At 52.7% G+C, this 17067-nt stretch overlaps 1 pseudogene; it reads left to right on the forward strand.

Annotated features, from left to right (window-relative positions):
- The first annotated feature begins 9149 nt into the window (after positions 1-9149).
- LOC132247936 (U2 spliceosomal RNA) lies at positions 9150-9320 on the forward strand (annotated as a pseudogene).
- The last annotated feature ends 7747 nt before the right edge of the window (positions 9321-17067 follow it).

Consider the following 17067-nt stretch of genomic DNA (forward strand, 5'->3'; position numbering starts at 1 on the left):
TGGATATGGAGAAATGGTGTGTAACAATGCGTCTTATGGAAATATAAATTTGTGGCTTTTAGGGGCTGTGGAGAGCTCTTGTAAGGGGTAGCAGGCACTGAAAATCTGTGTTGGGAACATGTGGGAATGGTGGCACACGGTAAAGAAAAGAACTGAGCAGTTTGTCATGGGAGCGGGTGGTAGAGGATGAGGGCAAGGAGGAAGAGCTTGAGGTGAATTTGTGCTCCAGTGCTGCTTAATGCCTGTGGAGTGGGGCAGGGCATTCAGGACTGAACTAGATGTCATCAAGAGGGCCATGGAAAAGGGTTGCGTTTTTTTTCTGCTCATGTCACATGGACAGAGAAGGGGAAGGGCTCATCCTGCTACTGTTGGATGGCCAGAAGGACTTGGCTATTAAAAGGGTGCAGCAGTGCACTAGACTGCCGAGGGAAGCTGTGGAGCCTTCATCAATGGGGGTGTGGGGAAAAAGAGGTTAGATAAACATGGATCAAAAATGATCTAGGAGTAACTATACCTATGCTCTACTCTGGCTCTGTCCCATTAGGCAACCAGCGAAGCCCAGAAGCAGGCGGCTGGCAAAGAATGGTTTTCTTACCCTTTGTGTGTGTCGTGGGAGGTATTTTCATTCCTCGGAAGCACTGGGTGTTGACTACCACCAAGGCTGGAGATTGTGCCAATGCTCCTGCCTCAAGTGAAAAGCAGAAGTCCATGGCTAAAGCATCTTGGCCCCTTGCTCATGGTCATACTGATTTGCCACGTCTGGAGTGAGGAAGGAATATTAGCCCCTCATAGGGATTGACCCATATTGTGGGCATAGGTGCCTTCCTGTAGCAGGGGCACAGCCCTCTTGCTTGTTCATCGTTCTGCATCTTCTAACAACCCTTTTAGGAAAAGGACATGGGTTACTTGCCATGGCTTCATTTGTGGCGAGTTAGGGTTTTATATGTGGGGGTAGTTCTAGAAAATAAGGTGGGGATAGGCATGATCCTGCTTCAGGCCAGGGTTGGACTAGAGGACCTCTTGTGGACCTTGCCAGCTCTTTTACCTCCTTTTGAGGAAGAAGGAGTGCAGTGATCTGAATATGCACGCCTTCCAACCATCATCCCTTCCTCCACAAGCAAATATTTCACATGGGAGTTGGAGAGGAGGGAGTGGGCTGTGGTAAGCAATGGGCTACTGTGCCTTCGTGTTAAACCTGCTGCTTCCCCACTTGCTGTGGTGTGCTGTAATGGTTATTCTGATGACAGCCTGTCTCTTGCTAGAATATTGTGTGTGCTGTTCAGACTACATGAACAACTTCTTGCTCTCTACTAGTGGCACTCCAGCTTCGGTTCATACTGCTTTCAATTCTTTTCTTCTCCCTCAGTTTCATCAAGAAATAGTTGCACCATCCTTCTTCCTTCTCAACCCAAGGTGCCTTACCTAAAAAAAATAAAATAAAAGAAGGTAATTTTATATCTTCCTTTTAATGCAATTGACAGAGGAATGGTTGTCTTCCAGACCTCCTACTTGTGCACCTTGTACAGCTTCCTCTTAATGTCTTGCATCCTTGTCTATAATTCCTCTAATTCTTCAGTCCTCTTCGTCTTTTCCTGGCCCAAAAAAGCAGAAAATTCTCGTGGTTTTTTTTTTCTGAATCGTCTTCCACTACTCTAGCATTCTCCTCAGCATCTTCCATCCTTCATATAACTTCATGTTTCTTGACAAGCTTTCTCATCCTGCAGTGTTTAACCATGCAACTTTTATACGCCTTTCCCACTGCTTGCACATTTGTCCAAGCACGCTTGAATTCTCAGGATACGATCACTAAAAGCAACATCCCAAATCTTCTTCCCAATCAAAATTCACTTTGCCGGAACAACCTCTCCTCTTTTCAACACCTTCCTCCTGCCTAGTTCCTCTCTTGTGGCCACTTCCTCACCTGCGTGTGTGTGGTGTGTGTGGTTTTTTGTTGTTTTTTTTTTTGTTGTTTTTTGTTTGTTTGTTTGTTTGTTTGGTTTTTTTTTTAATGCATCTTTATTAATTATTTCATATAACGGGCTCAGTGAGCTCAAACATCCCCTCCCCTAACACTTTTTTCTCCAATTCATTTAGTTTAAGTCCCCCACAGTGTCCCCTGTCTATCCCCACCTACATACCCTCTTTGGGGAGACAAGGACCCGAGAAGATGGGTAAAACTGCGAGTTATAGTTACTCTAGTGCAAGTAGGGATTTGTGGGGCCACAACCGTGGGCACAGCAGAGTTCCTCTACTGTTTGAAGATGGCAAGATGGATCCACGGGACTCGAGTGTTGTTGTAGCCCATGATAATTTCAAGCTGTGGATTGTGACTTTTTTCTGGAAAAGAGGGGCATATAAAGCTCTCTGGCAAAGATGTCTGTGAAAATAGCTGATTGGGCTGAGATGAAGGGCTTATGTTTTTGATGTTGGAGAGGGAGCACCGGAAAAGGTGTTTTTTTTTCCCCCTCCCCCATCCGCTTTGAATGGCTACTGATGTGTTGGAAATGGAGGACCTGGAAAGATGGCTGGAGAGTTGGGTGCAAAGGATGTTATGGGTGGAAAGGTTTTTTGTAAATACCAAATGTGGATGGGGTCTTGGTTGGTGAGGATTATTTTAGAGGAAGAAGGGTATTTGGGGCGGGGGTTGGGGGCAGTGCGTCACTTCCTTGCCATCTACTAAATTGGGTCCATACGGGGGGGTATGTGAATTACTATGGGAAGCCTAAGTTGTGTAGTAAACGTTGGGTTGGGGGTAATCTTGCTGCTTTTTTGCATATATACAGTTGCTTTCAGTGTGTGGAATGGGGGCACAAGGTGAACACTTGTATGAGGAAAGTTTGAATGCGTTGTTCATGGAAGGGAGGGATGCACTTGGAGAGAATGTCCTTTACCAGATGCCAATGTTGCATGGCCCAAGGGGGATAGGGAGGAGGATGAAATAGAGGAAGGTGAGAGCGAGTCACAGCCTGCTATAGAGGAAACTCCCCATGTCCAAAAAAAGGCTTCCATATATTAAAAGAAACGTGGGGTGGTGGGGGAGACTTTTGAGGTGAGGAACAGTTGTTTTGTTTGTTTGTTCGTTTGTTTTGTTAGAACGATTAGGGGAGGTGGGCATTTTATCTACTACCTCAGTGGGATAACTTGATGGAGCAAAAAAGAGACGGGAAGAAGTCTGAGAAGGTTGTAATTGGGGGCAGGGGGTACAAGGATGGAGGAGGTTTGGGAAGGGAGGGATTTTCCACGCGCTGTGACAAAATCAGTTCACGGTGCCCAGAAGGCCCAGGGTGCCGGTGAGCTGGGGCCTTCCCTGCTACCAGCAGGCCTTGCAGCCTCTCTCTTCCCCGTCCCTTAGCTCAGCTCACAAGGCTGCTTAAGACCAGACGCTGCCTTTGTCCAGCGTCGTCGTCTTTGACGATGACCAAAGCCACAGTGGTGAGGCGGGGGGCACGTCCAGGTGAAGTCAAGTGAAATGAAGGCAGTAGACCGAGACCCGGGTGAACTGAAGCAGGGAGTCGAGTTGAAGCAGCACACACCTGCCAGCTCCCGCCCACACGGTGGCTTTCCCTCAGGAGAGCCAGCCAGCCAGTAGATCAGTCACCATGCCACAGGACCGGCTGCTGCCCCCAGGGGTCCCACTCCCCCTCCAGCCCTGGGTGGGTTATCGCTTTTCGGCCTCTTGAAGGCTCAGATCGGGGAGTGGTTGGGCTTAGGTCTGGCTGCTGCCTGGTCGGTTGTTTTCCACGCTCAACGTGGACCCAGTGGACTTGAGTTGTGTCATTGTGTTAGACAATTGTAGACAATGGCACATGTCCTTTTGGCACGCTAAGGCTTATACAGCCTTTTGGGAGGCACATAAGGCGGCTGCGGAGAGAGGGGAGCTGGAGGCTTAAATTTTGAAGTGGGCCAAAAAGCGCGGGAGCGGGTGCTGTTTGTCAAGATGTACAATGATGTATTGGAGGAGGACATGGTGCATTGGTTGGAGGAGAGGGTGCAGAGAGTGTTACATGTGGAGAGGGTATTTGACCGGTGGAGGGTTTGGACCGGGTCGTGTTGCTGCACACGAGCACAGGTGTTGCTGCACGAGGAAGTAGGAAGCCCTGGGGGAGTGCGGCATTTGCTGCCCATGGTACAGATTGGTCCTCATAGAGGGTACATTACGTATTATGATCAGCCCAAGTGTGCAGTAGATGTGGGCTGGGGGGGCACTTGGCAGCCTTTTGCCAGCTTACTGTTTGTTTCCGGTGTAGGGGGATGGGGCACAGAGCCCAGTTTTGTAAGGAAAAAGTGTGTACCGGTTGTAGGCGGGAGGGTTGCATGTAGTGGGCGTGCCCATACTCTTATGCTAATAGAGTACGGGTGCAGGAAGACCAGGAGGAACAGAGCAGCGGACGGGGAGGTGGAGGAGGAACAGCTGGAGCTGTAGTCAGAGGAGGAAGAAATGGTCATAGAGGAAATACCAGATGGGGAGGAAGGGCAACAGGGTACTGAGGAAGTGGTGCTAGATTTATCGGAGGAAGAAATTGAGGGGGAGGAGAAAAGGGAAGAGCAGAAGGGAGAGGGGGAAGGTGGGGATCTGGCATTGAAGCAGCTGAGGGGCATGGTGGAGCAACGGGGGGACACGGGGAAGCCCAAGGGGGAAGACTAGGCAGAAGAAATGGAAACACTTGAGCAAGGACAGGAGAGGGGTTTAAAGAAGAGAAAGAAACAAAAGGTGTTTGACCGGTGGAGGGTTTGGATGGGGGCTTGGAGGGCACGAGTAATTTTGCAAGAAGAGGTGGGGAATGCAGGGAGGGTGAGGCATTTATTGCCAGTGGTGCAAATTGGGCCACACAGGGGATATATTACATATTCTGACCAGCCAAAGCTGTGCAGTAGGTATGGGGTGGGGGGGCACCTGGCTGCGTTTTGTTCGTTAATGATTTGCTTTTGGTGCAGGGGGATGGGGCACAGAGCACAACTTTGTTGAGAAGTTGGTATGTGCCGGGTGCAAACGAGGGGCATTTTCAGTGGGACTACCCCTTCTCCTAGGCAAACAAAGTATGGGTGCAAGAACACAGTGGGGAGCAGAGAGAAGTGGAGGAACGAGGGGATGGGAAACACCTGGAGGTGTGGGTGGAGGGGAAGGAGATGATGATGATGATGATAGAGGAAACACCTGAGGGGGAGGGAGGCCAACGACAACAAATTGAAGACCTGGTATTAGAGCTGGTAGAGGAAGATGTAGAAGGAGGGACAGAAGGGAGAGGAAGAAAGAAGGGGGGAGGCTCTGGAACACCTGAGAGGGATGGTGAAGCGGGGAAAACCTGAAGGGGGGAGTTGGGCGGAAGAGATGGAAGCCCTGGAACAAGGGCAGGTAGGAGGCTTAAAAGGAAAAAGCAAGGGTGGGGGGGAAGAGGGTAAGAAAAGAGTGGGAGTGGAAACGAAGGGGGGGATTTGGGAAAGAGGGAAAGGGGAACAGAAGGGGAAGGAGGGAAGAGATGGAATGGGGGGGAGGAGAGGGGCTGGGATTTCTGAGTCCTGGAGCGGTGGAGGGTTTGGTTGCAACAACAGGAATACGGAGGCAAGGGATGGTGTCTCCAGGGGAAGGGTCAGAAAGTGAGTTGGGGAGTGGGAGTGGGGTAGAGGGGTGAGGGGACAAGAGTGGGTTTGTTTGTTTTTGAAAAATTTTGAAATGGCGGTGAGAATAGCCTCACTAAAGGTAAGGAGCTTACTAACGAGGAAAAGGAGGTGGGAGAGGGTGGGGGTGTGTTTAGAAACATTTGCAGCAGATGTTATTTGCATTCAAGAATGTGGGATAGGGTGGGAAAGAGGCTATGGGTTTTTGAGGAAGCATTGGGGAAAGGGGCAGTCTTGGTGGGCGGGGGCGGAAGGGAACAGCGGCGGGAGTGGGTATCTTGTTGAATGGGACACGGGTGAGGGTGATGGGGGGTGGAGACATTAATTGAGGGGTGGCTACAGCACATGAAGGTGGAGGGGGAGGACGTGGGGATCTTTAATGTGTATGCACTGGTGGTGAAGGCTGAGGGGAGGGAATTTTTTTGGAAGCTGGGGATATGTGGGGGAGGGAAGAAGGTTTTTGTGGGGGATTTTAATTGCCTTATAGAAGAAGGGGATAGGGAAGGGGGTGTTGGGGTGGGCAGTTGGACAGTACAGGGAGGTGGTTGGGAAATTGGGTACAGGAGGAGGGGCTGCAGGATGAGTGGAAGGGGGAGTGGGTGGGAATGAGGATGGATCCGGGGTGGAAAGAGGGTGTTACAAATTGATTTTGTTTTTGTGTCTGAAGGGGTGAGGGTGGAGGGGAAGGAAATGGGAGAGGTGGGGTTTAGTGATCACAAGTGGCTGAGGGTGGATTTCTGGGGAGGGGAGTGTGGAGGCTAAACACCAGGGTGGGTGTGTGTGTGTGTGGGGCTTTTGGGAGGGAATACGAGGGGTGGAGAACAACAAAGGCTCTGTTCAAGTCGAAATGGGAGTGGTGGAGAGCAACAAAAGAAAAGATCAGAAGGTGGTTGATACGAGTGGGGAAGGAGAAGGGAATTGGGGAGGGTGCAGAATTTGATTCAGGAGGTGATTTGGGGGGGGAGGGAAGTGAAGCAGGAGTTGGAGGCGAAGCGGGCAGTGCAAGAGTGGTTTCGGGGAAAGGAGAGGGAGAGGATGTTTTTGGCGTGGGCACTGTGGGTAGGGGAGGGGGAGGAGTGGGGAAAATATTTTGCTGAGGGGGTAAAGAAAGGGAGGAGGGAGGTGGGCGGTGGTTACAGGGGAGGGAGTGCGGATAGAGGAGCAAGGGGAGGTGTTGGAGGAGGTAACGGGTTTCTATTCGGGGTTGTACAAGAAACGGGAGGTGGACAGAGAGACGAGGGAGAGGTTTTTGGGGGTGTTGGAAAAGAGGTTGGGGGGGGAGTGAATTTGGAGAGGGATATGAGGAAGGAGGTGGTCAGGGAGGTTTTGAGGGGGGATGAAAAGAGAGAAGACACTGGGGTGGATGGATTGCTGATGGAGTTTTATGAAAGGTTTTGGGAGGTGGTGGGGGGATGTGGTGGAGGTGTTTCAGGAGACTATGGAGACGGGGCTAGTGGGGGAGGGGTTTTCAGTGGGGGGTGGTGGTGCTATTACATAAAAAGGGAAGCAGGGAGGCTCTCCTGAATTGGAGGCTGATCACACTTTTAAATGTGGATTATAAGCTATTTTCAAGGGTTTTGGCAACATGGATGGGGAGGTGGTGGGGGAGGACCAGACATGTGCAGTGAAGGGTAGGAGGATGGTGGATACACAGTGGGTGTGGAGGGATATGTTGGAGTGAGAGGGGGTGGCGGGTGGTGGTGGGCAGTGTGGACCTAGAGAAAGCTTATGATAGTTTGGAGCATGGGTTTTTGTTTGAGGTGTTGGGGCAGATGAGGTTCCCGGGGAAGTTCGTGGGGTGGGTGAGAGCGCTGTATAGGGGGGCATGGAGCAGAATTTTGGTGAAGGGGTTTTTGGGAGGGGAATTTAGGGTGGAGAGGGGGGTGCGCCAGGGGTGCCCCCTTACACGAATAGCCCCAGAGAGTGGCATAGAGCCATTGGCGCAAAGGGTGAGAAGGGATGGGAGGGTGAGGGGAATTCCGGTGCCGGGGGGAGGGGAATTGAGGGTCACGTTATACATGGATGATGTGATGTTTATGGTTTGGGATGAGGGGTCTTTGAGGAGGGTGGTGGAGGGAATTTGGGAGTATGAGGAGGTGGCGGGGCCACGGGTAAATAAGGGGAAGAGTAGTCTGTTGGCAGTGGGGGAGTGGAGGGGGTTGGAGGAGGAGGGGTGGTGTGTGGAGAGGGAGGGCTTGAAGGTACTGGGAGTGTATATGGATGTGAGGGGGGAAGGGGTGTGGGAGGAGGTTGGAGGGAGGGTGAGGAAAGTGGTAGGGATATGGGGGACTAGGAAGCTGTCATTTAGAGGGAAGGTGGGGATTATTAAGCAATTCTTGTTGCTAACAATTTTGTTCGTGGTGATGGTGTACCCGCCCACCTGGTTGCATGTGAGGCGGGTGCAAAGGGAAGTGTGTCTGTATTTTTTGGGGTGGGAAGACGGAGAGGGTGGTGAGGAGGGAGGTATATAAGAGGGAGGACCTGGGAGGGTGGGGAGTGTCAGAATGAGAGGTTTTTTTGTATGTGCACTTTTTTTGGAAAGGGGTGGTGAGAGTTGCGGGGCTGGAGGGGAGGAAAGTGGGGGCAATATATAGGTATTGGGTGGGAAGGTATTTGAGAAGGTTGGGGTTATATGGGGGGAGGTGGTTGGGGTTGTGGGCCGAGAGACCGGCCAGGTGGCATACGTGGGGGTGGGGTTTCTTGAGGGCAAAGGGGCTGGAGGGGTTAGGGTGGGAGGCATTGAGGGAAGCAAAGCGGTTGTTGAGGGAAATGAGAGGGAGGGATGAAATGGTGGATATAGGGGAGTTGGCGGAAGGGCAGGTGGGGAGGGTGTGGAAGGGGGAGCATGAGGATTTTGTGTGGTGGGTGGTTAGAAGGGTGATACTGGTGAGGGCGGAGCAGCGGAAATGGGGGTTGGTAAGGTTGGGGGAGTGTCCAAGGGAACTGTGTGTGAGGAAGGAAAGGGTGTTTCACGTGTTGTGGAAATGTTCATTTGCACAGAGGGTTTGGAAAAGGGTGGTGGGGTTTTGTAAAGCAATAGGGTGGGGGGATTGTGTGAGTTATGAGGGGGCGGTGTACGGATTGGTGAGGCATAAAGTGAGGGAATGGGAAATTCGGGCATTATTATTGTGTACACGGGTGGCGGTGTGGAAGACGAGGTGTTTATTGGTTCAGAAGGAGCTTTGTTTTACTTCAGGGGAGTGTGTTTATTTAGCATATGCAGAATTGGGGTATTATAGGAGGAAAGGGGAGTGGGAAGGCATTGATTGGAGGAAGTTGTTTGAGTAGGAGGGAGGGGAAGGGTTGAGAGAAACAATGTTATGATTTGTGTGATGTGTTGATCAATGGGACGGAGTCGAAATGTTTGAGTTGGTTATGTAAAGGGGGGAGAAGTGTTTCTTTGTGGTTCGGGAAAGATTCTTATGTTATGACGTGAATGTTACTGTTTTGAGACTTGAAGCGAAAAAGCTGGTGTTTTTGTTGGTTGTGTTGAAAGGCTTATGGTTCTGATACTTTGTTAATTAGGAACAGATATATTTTTTTTTTTTTTTTTTTTTCATCGGTTTAATCGCTGATATATGTCCTTGATGTGAGGACTGATGCATTAAATACATTTTGGTGCCTGGGGTGGGCCTCGGAGCTTGCTCCAGCCCCTCCACGCATCGGCCCGGTATTGCAGTGCCTCCGGGCCTGGTGCCCGCTCCCCTCCCGGGGGAGCGTCGCCTTCCTCCTCTCTGGGTTCCAAAAGCAGCAGCAGCAGGGGTGGGACCGCGACCCCAGGGGGGCAGACAGTATGCAAAGGGCTGCTGCTGGGCGGGCAGCACACTAGCAGGGGAGCAAGTGTGCCCTCCTGCTCGGCAGCACTACCCCCCCCCCCCCCTGCCTCCTACTGTGGGGGGCTGGGACCCTGCCCAGGGCTGCAGGACCTGGGCCTGGGCAGGCGGGGGGTGCGGGCCGGGAGCCTGCCCAGCCTGCATGGGGCCCACTGAGGGCCCAGAAGCGGTGCCCGGAGGGTGAGTCGGGGAGGCTGGGGCTTTCCCCGCTACTAGCAGGCAGGCCTTGCAGCCTCTTTCCATGTCTCTCACCCTCTGGCTTGGCCTGCAAGGCTGCTTAAGACCAGATGCTGCCGCCTTCGAGCGTCGTTGTTGACGATGACCAAAGCCAGAGTGGCGGGGCATGGGCAAGTCCAAGTCAAGTCAAATGAGAGCAGTAGACAGAGACCGGGGCAAGTGGAAGGAAGCCCGTGTTGAGTTGAGTGCGACGGAGGCCCGCCAAGGGTGAACTGAAGCAAGCCCAAGGCGGGCGGGGGCAAGTTTGTCCAAGTCAAGTCCAAAGAAGCTGCAGTAGGCCACGCCCCGGGTGACCTGAAGTGAGGAGTCGAGTCTGCGGCTAGCCTGCAGTGCGATGCTGCGGCAAGTCAAGCAACCACAATGCTTGCTTGCATCCATAGATGCTTCTCAAGCTAATCCCGGGACGTCATTCTCCCCTTGTACTCAGCCTCAGTGAGGCCACAGCTGGAGTACTGCATCCAGTTTTGGGCTCCACAATTCAAAAAGGATGTGATGTGGAGAAGCTGGAGAGAGTCAGTCCAGAGAAGAGCCACGTGCATGATCAGAGGTCAGGGAAGCAGACCCTACGATGACAGGCTGAGAGCCCTGGGGCTCTTTAGCCTGGATAAACCCCAGGCTCGCTCAGGGGTGATCTGATGGCCACCTCCTAAGTTGATCAGGGGTGAAGTGACCACCAGTATCTGGGGGAACGTTTGTTCACCAGAGCGCCCCAAGGAATGACGACTAGGTCGAATGGTCATCAACTACTACAAGGCCGTTTCAGGCTGGACATAAGGAAGAATTTCTTTCCTGTCCGAGGCCCCAAGGTCTGGAACAGCCTGCCCCCGGAGGTGGATCAAGCGCCTACCTTGAACACCTTCAAGAGCAAACTGGATGCTTACCTTGCTGGGATCCTATGACCCCAGCTGACTTCCTGCCCTTTGGGCAGGGGGCTGGACTCGATCTTCCGAGGTCCCTTCCAGCCCTAATGTCTATGAGTCGAGTTGAGTCGGGAGCGGCACACACCTGCCAGCCCCCGCCCACCCACACGGTGGCTTTCCTGCAGGAGTGCCAGCCAGTCGCTCAGTTGCCAGGCCCCAGGACTGACCGCCGCTGCCCCGCTGGGGCTGCCCCCCGGCCCTGCTCGCCTGGCCCCCTGGGCCACCGGCCCACGGCGCCTGCTCCTCCTCTGGGCCTGGGCAGGTTATCGCTGCTTGGCCTCTTGAAGGCTCAGATCAGGTTGGCGGACGGGCCTAGGTCCGGCTGCTGCCTGGTCGGGCCTCGAGAGGCAGGGCGCTGGGGAGGATGGAGGAGATGGCAGAGGCGATGACTAGTATGCAGATGATGGCAGAGGCAGGAGCTGAGGAGAATGGAGGTCGGGAGCAGCAACATCAGAGGGAGAGCCGGGAGATTGGAGAAAGAAAGAATCGACGGAAGAGGTGAGCGGATGGCGGAGGAGGAAGAGGGGTGGACCCGAGTACAGCGGAGAGGGAAGACCCAGGCGGGAGCGGGAGGGAAGAAGACCCCCGAAGAGAGAGGAGCATCAGCGGCAGAAAGGAGTCATCGGGAGGCCCCTGGGCAGGAGAAGGAGGCGGCAGGGGCGGCGAGACCAGAGGAACCAGAAGAGGGAAAATGGAGGCCGGGGAAGAAACAATGGTGGGTAAAGGTAACCCTGACCTTGGAGGGTTACAAAGGGAAGAAGACTCTGCGGCGTGGAGACTTTATGGCAGAAGTGCTGTTTAAGACTTTGAAAGTGAACCCCAAGGACTTGGACTGTGTGGTGGCCTTTGATAGCAGGAAGGTTTGGAATTTCTCCTTCTGGAAGGAGAAATGCTATGCTGCCTTTTGGGAGGCGCATAAGGAGGCATTAGAGTGGGGGGAATTGGAGGGGTTGGTTTTTGATATGGGACAGAAGGCATGGGAGAGGACACTATACTAAGATGTTTAGTGATATGTTGGATAAAGAGGACATGGAATCCTGGCTGGAGCAGAGGGTGCAGAAGGTGGTATTTGTGGAAAAGGAGTGTGACTGGTGGGGGATTTGGATGGGGGCATGGAGGGCGAAGGTGGTTTTGCATGAGGAGGTGGTGGGGAGGCTGGGGGCTGTTAAGCACTTAGCTTCAGCTGTGCAAGTTGGTTCCTGTAGAGGTTACCTGACCTATTTTGACCAACCCAAATTGTGTAACGGGTGCGGGCAAGCAGGGCACCTGGCGGCGTTTTGCCATTTGACTATTTGTTGTTGGTGCAGGGGGATGGGACACACGGCCCAATCTTGTAAAGAGAGTTTTGTGTGTAAGGCTTGTGGGCAAGAGGGGCATGTGCAGCAAATGTGTCCCTTGATGTATGCCAATAAAGTGTGGATGGCAGGGCATGGAGAGGAGTGGAGAGGGAGGAATGGAGGAGGAGAAACAGCTGGGGGGGATGGGAGGAGATGGTCATGGAAGAAACGCTGGTGGGGGAGGAGGGAAAAGAAGAGAGAAAGGGGGTGATGGAGTTGGTGGAGGAGGAGTTAGAGACAGAAGAGAAGTGGGGGGGGAAAGGGGAAGAGGGCGAGGGGGGGGGACATTGTGGGGTATGGTGGAGGAACTGGGAGCGGGGCAAGGCCTGCTGGTAGTGGGGAAGGAGAGAGAAGGGGTGGGCAGAGCAAATGGAGGCAACTGAACAAGGGAAGGAGTGGGGTTTAAAGAAAAAGAAGAAATGGGGGGGAGAAAGGGGGGAAGAAGTTGGGGTTGCAAACTGAGGGAAAGGGTGGGAGGGAAGAAGGAAAGGAAGAAGGGAGGCAGGAGGGATTGGGATTTCTGAGCCCAGGAGCGGTGGAGGGGTTGTTTGAAACAACCGGAATATGGAGGATGGGGGTAGAGTCCCCAGTGGAGTCATTGGAGAGTGGGACTGGGGAAGAGGTGTGAGGGGGGGAAGTTTTGGTTTATGATGAGTTCAATGGAAGGGGCCTTTTGTGTTGTTTCATTAAATGTGAGGAGTCTGTTATCAAGGAAAAAGTGGGAAAGGGTGGGAGGGTATTTGAGGGCGTTAAGGGCTGAGATTATTTGTGTACAAGAGTATGGGATGGGGATTATAAGGTGTTGCGGAGAAGATGGGATAAGGGAAGATGGTGGTGGGCTGGGGCAGGTGGGAATAAGGCTGCGGGGGTGGGAATTGTAGTGAACGAGACATGGGTGAGGGTGATTGGGGTGGAGATGCTAATTGAGGGGCATTTGCAACACATGGGGGAGGAGGTGGGGGTGTTTAATGTCTATGCACCTGCAGTGAAGGCGGAGCGGAGGGAATTTTTTTGAAGATTGGTGGTATGAGGGGGAGGGAAGAAGGTTCTTGTAGGAGATTTTAACTATATCGTTGAGGAAGGGGATAGGGAAGGGGGTGTGGGGGGGGATGTTTGGACAGCACGGGGAGGTGTTTGGGGAACTGGATTTGGGAAGAGGGGCTGATGGATGTTTGGAGGGGGGAGCGGGTGGGAATGAGGATCAGTTGGGGGGGGGAGAGGGTTTCGCGGATTGATTTCGTGTTGGTTTTGGAGGGGGTGAGGGTGGAAGGGAAGGAGGTGGTGGAAGTGGGGGTTTAGTGATAAGATGTTGAGGGTAGAACTACGGGTTGGGGGAGGGAGTGGGAGAGGAAGCAGGGTGTGGAAACTAAATACAAGGGTGCTGGAAGATGAAGGGGTGTGTGGGGAGTTTGGGAGGGAATATGAGGGGTGGAAGATGACAAAGGTGCTTTTTAAGTCTCATTGGGAGTGGTGGAGGGTCACAGAGGAGTGTCACAACCCAAATGAATCAGTGCCCATGTCACTTGCAAGAGATACCATTCAGACCATCTGATCAACTAAGGGTTAAAACAAAATCCTGGTGGAGAGCTGTATATAATTTATGCCCATGTCACCAACGAGAAACAAAACTTAAGACTGGTCAGGGTGAAAGGGGATAGCCCTGCCATAAATCCCTGCAATTGGTCAAGAAGCAAGCTCAGACCCCTCTTGTGTATCGGACAGGAAACCTGACCCACTACCTTGTAACCTGAGAGCACAAAGAACTGCTGCTTGCCAGATAATTAAAGATTCAATTTAGCAGTTCATCATTGGATATTTCTGAGAGACACCTCTGTCTATAAATAGTTTAACAACTTCCACCTAAGTCGGAGACCTCTGCGGGAATCTCTAAGGAGAAACCTAAGATCATCATCAGAGTAAATTGACAGCTTGATCACCTGTCAATATCTTCCTGTCAGCGTAATTATAGACGTATCAAAGCCCTGCAGGCATGGTAACTCGTTCCCGGCGCCACGTCCATCATTGTTAGCTGTAACCTGAAACTGTACGCTTGATTGTAATCGTTGTATCGTTGGCTGTAACCTGAAACCATATGCTTGATTATAATCACTATAACTGGAGAAACTGCAATGGAACAAAGGCTCAGCCTGTGTCACATGTCATGGCGACGTAAGTAAACCATCTCCTGTAACCAACATGCATCTGTGCCTGGTTAATTTTCGCCCCATCCATCACTACCTGCCTGTCAGGTGGAAGTTTTATTGCTCCGGTGGTGAGGGGGTCAGCAAGCAGCTACTGGCGCTGCTCTGATCTCTGACAAGGAGAAGATTAGGAGGTGGTTTATTTGGGTTGGGAAGCGGAAGGGGTGGGAGAAGAGGAGGGAGTTGAGGAGGTTGCAGGGAAGGGTTCAGGGGTAGATTTGGGAGGCGATTGGGGGGGGAAGGAAGTGAAGCAGGAGTTGGGGGAGGCGAAGCAGGGGGTGGAGGAGTGGTTTTAGGAGAGGGAGGATGTTTTTAGCATGGGCACCGTGGGTGGGGGAGGGGGAGGAATGGGGAAGTATTTTGCAGAGAGGGTGAAGAAGGGTAGCAGGGAAGTGGGGGAGGGGGTGCAGGTAGAGAAGCAAGGGGAGGTGTTGGAGGAGGTGATGAGGTTCTATGCGGGGTTGTATAAAAAGCGGGAGGTGGATGGGAAGGTGGGGGAGAGGTTCTTGGGGGAGTTGGAAAAGAGGTTAGGGGAGGGGGAGGAAGCAGATCTGGAGAGGGATATAAGGGAGGAGGAGGTGAGGGAGGTGCTGGGGAGGTTGAAAAAGGGGAAGACACAGGGTGTGGATGGGTTACCAGTGGAATTCTATGAGAGGTTTTGGGAGGTGGTGGGGGTGTTTTGGGAGATCATGGGGTCAGGGGTGGTAGGGGAGGGGTTTGTGGTGGGGGTGGTGGTGGTGCTGTTGCACAAAAAGGGCAACAGGGAGGTGCTGCAAAACTGGAGGCTGATCATGTTATTGAAGGTAGACTACAAGTTATTTTCCAAAGTGTTGGCGATGCGGATGGGGAAGGTGTTGGGGGAGGTGGTGGGGGAGGACCAGAAGTGTGCAGTGAAAGGTAGGAGAATGGTAGATACACAGTGGGTTTGGAGGGATATGATGCAGTATGTGGGGAAGAGGGGTTGGAGGGTGGTGGTGGGAAGTGTGGATCTGGAAAAAGCATATGACAGTTTGGAGCACGGGTTTTTGTTTGCGGTTTTGGGGCGGATGGGGTTTCCGGAGAAATTTGTGGGGTGGGTGAGAGCATTGTATAAGGGGGCACATAGTAGGATATTGGTGAAGGGGTTTTTGGGAGGGGAGTTTAGGGTAGAGAGAGGGGTGTGCCAGGGGTGCCCCCTCTCTCCAGGACGGTTTGTGTGTGGGATGGAGCCGTTGGCTCAGTGGGTGAGAAGGGATGGGAGGGTGAGGGGAATACTGGTGCCAGTGGGAGGGGAGTTGAGGGTGACGCTATATGGATGATGTTACATTTATGGTTTGGGATGAGGGATCTTTGAGGAGGGTGGTAGAGGGAATTAGGGAGTATGGGGGTGTGGCGGGCCCATGGGTGAATAGGGGGAAGAGGAAGTTGCTGGCGGTGGGGGATTGGAGGGGGTTGGAGGAGGAGGGGTGGCAGGTGGAGAGGGAGGGGTTGAAAGTGTTGGGGGTGTACATGGATGTAGGGGGGAAGGGGGAATGGGGGTGGGAGGAGGTTTGAGGGAGGGTGAAGACAGTGGTAGGGATATAGGGCACCAGGAAGCTATCGTTTAGAGGGAGGGTGGGGATAGTATAACAATTTTTGTTGCCTATGGTTTTGTTTGTGGTGATAGTGTACCCACCCACCTGGTTGCAGGTGCGGCGGGTACAGAGGGAGGTTTGTTTGTTTTTCTGGGGAGGGAAGACAGAGAGGGTGGCAAGGCGGGAGGTGTATAAGAGGGAGGATTTGGGAGGGTGGGGATTGCCTGAGTTGGAAGCTTTTGTGTGTGTGCATTTTTGGAAAGGGGTGGTGAGGGTAGCAAGGTTGGAGGGGCGGAAAGTGGGGGAAGTGTGCAGGTATTGGGCTGGAAGGTATTTAAGAAGGTTGGGGTTGTATGGGGGGAGGTGGATGGGGTTGTGGGCAGAGAGACCAGCAAAATGGTATATGCAGGGGTGGAATTTCTTGAGGGCAAAGGGGCTGGAGGGGTTAGGGTGTGAGGGGTTGAGGGAGGCAAAGTGGGTGTTGAGGGAAATGAGAGGAAGGGATGGAATGACAGAGATAGGGGAGTTGTCGTGGGTACAAGTGGGAAGGGTATGGAAGGGAATAGTGGGAAAGAGGTGGAATGGGGAACATGAAGGTTTTGCTTGGCGGGTGGTAAGAAGGGTGTTACTGGTAAGGGTGGAGCAGTGGCGATGGAGTTCAAGGTCGGGGGAGTGTCCACAGGAATTGTGCACGAGGGAAGAAATGTTTTTTCATGTTCTATGGGAGTGTTGTTTTGCACAAAGGGCTTGGCAGAGGATGGGGAGGTTTTGTAGAGCAATAGGGTGGGGGGATTGTGTTAATTTTGAGGGGGCGGTGTATGGGTTAGTGAGTCACAAGGAGAGGGAATGGGAAATTCGGGTGTTGTTACTGTGTACACTGGTGGCGGTATGGAAGGTGAGGTGTCTGTTAGTGCAAAAGGGGCTTTATTTTACAGCACGTGAGTGCATTTATCTGGTGTATGTGGAATTGGGGCACTATAGAAGTAGAGGGGAAGGGGAATGGGAAGAGATTGAGTGGAGGAGGTTATTTGAGTAAGAGGGGAAGGGAGGGAAAGGGGAGGGGGTAAAGGAAGGTAAATGTTATGTTTTGTGTGGGATATTGAAAGCGGGCGAATGTAAAGGAAATTGAATTGAGGGAGGTAAGGTGGGAGGAGAGATTGAAATGGTTGATTTGTTTGTGTAAGGGGGGAGGAATGTGTTTTGGTTGTCCTGGAAAGGAATGTTATGTTACGGGGGTTAATGTAAACGTTTTGTGGTTTGAAGCTGGGGCCCTGCCTGAGGCTGTGAGGCCTGGTCCCGGGTGGGGGGTGCGGGCCGGGAGCCCGCCCAGCCCATGGGGGCCTGCTGCGGCTCTGGGGACGGCACCCGGA

The sequence above is a fragment of the Alligator mississippiensis genome, chromosome 1, assembly GCF_030867095.1.
Source record: "Alligator mississippiensis isolate rAllMis1 chromosome 1, rAllMis1, whole genome shotgun sequence".
In the NCBI taxonomy this organism is placed as follows: domain Eukaryota; kingdom Metazoa; phylum Chordata; order Crocodylia; family Alligatoridae; genus Alligator; species Alligator mississippiensis.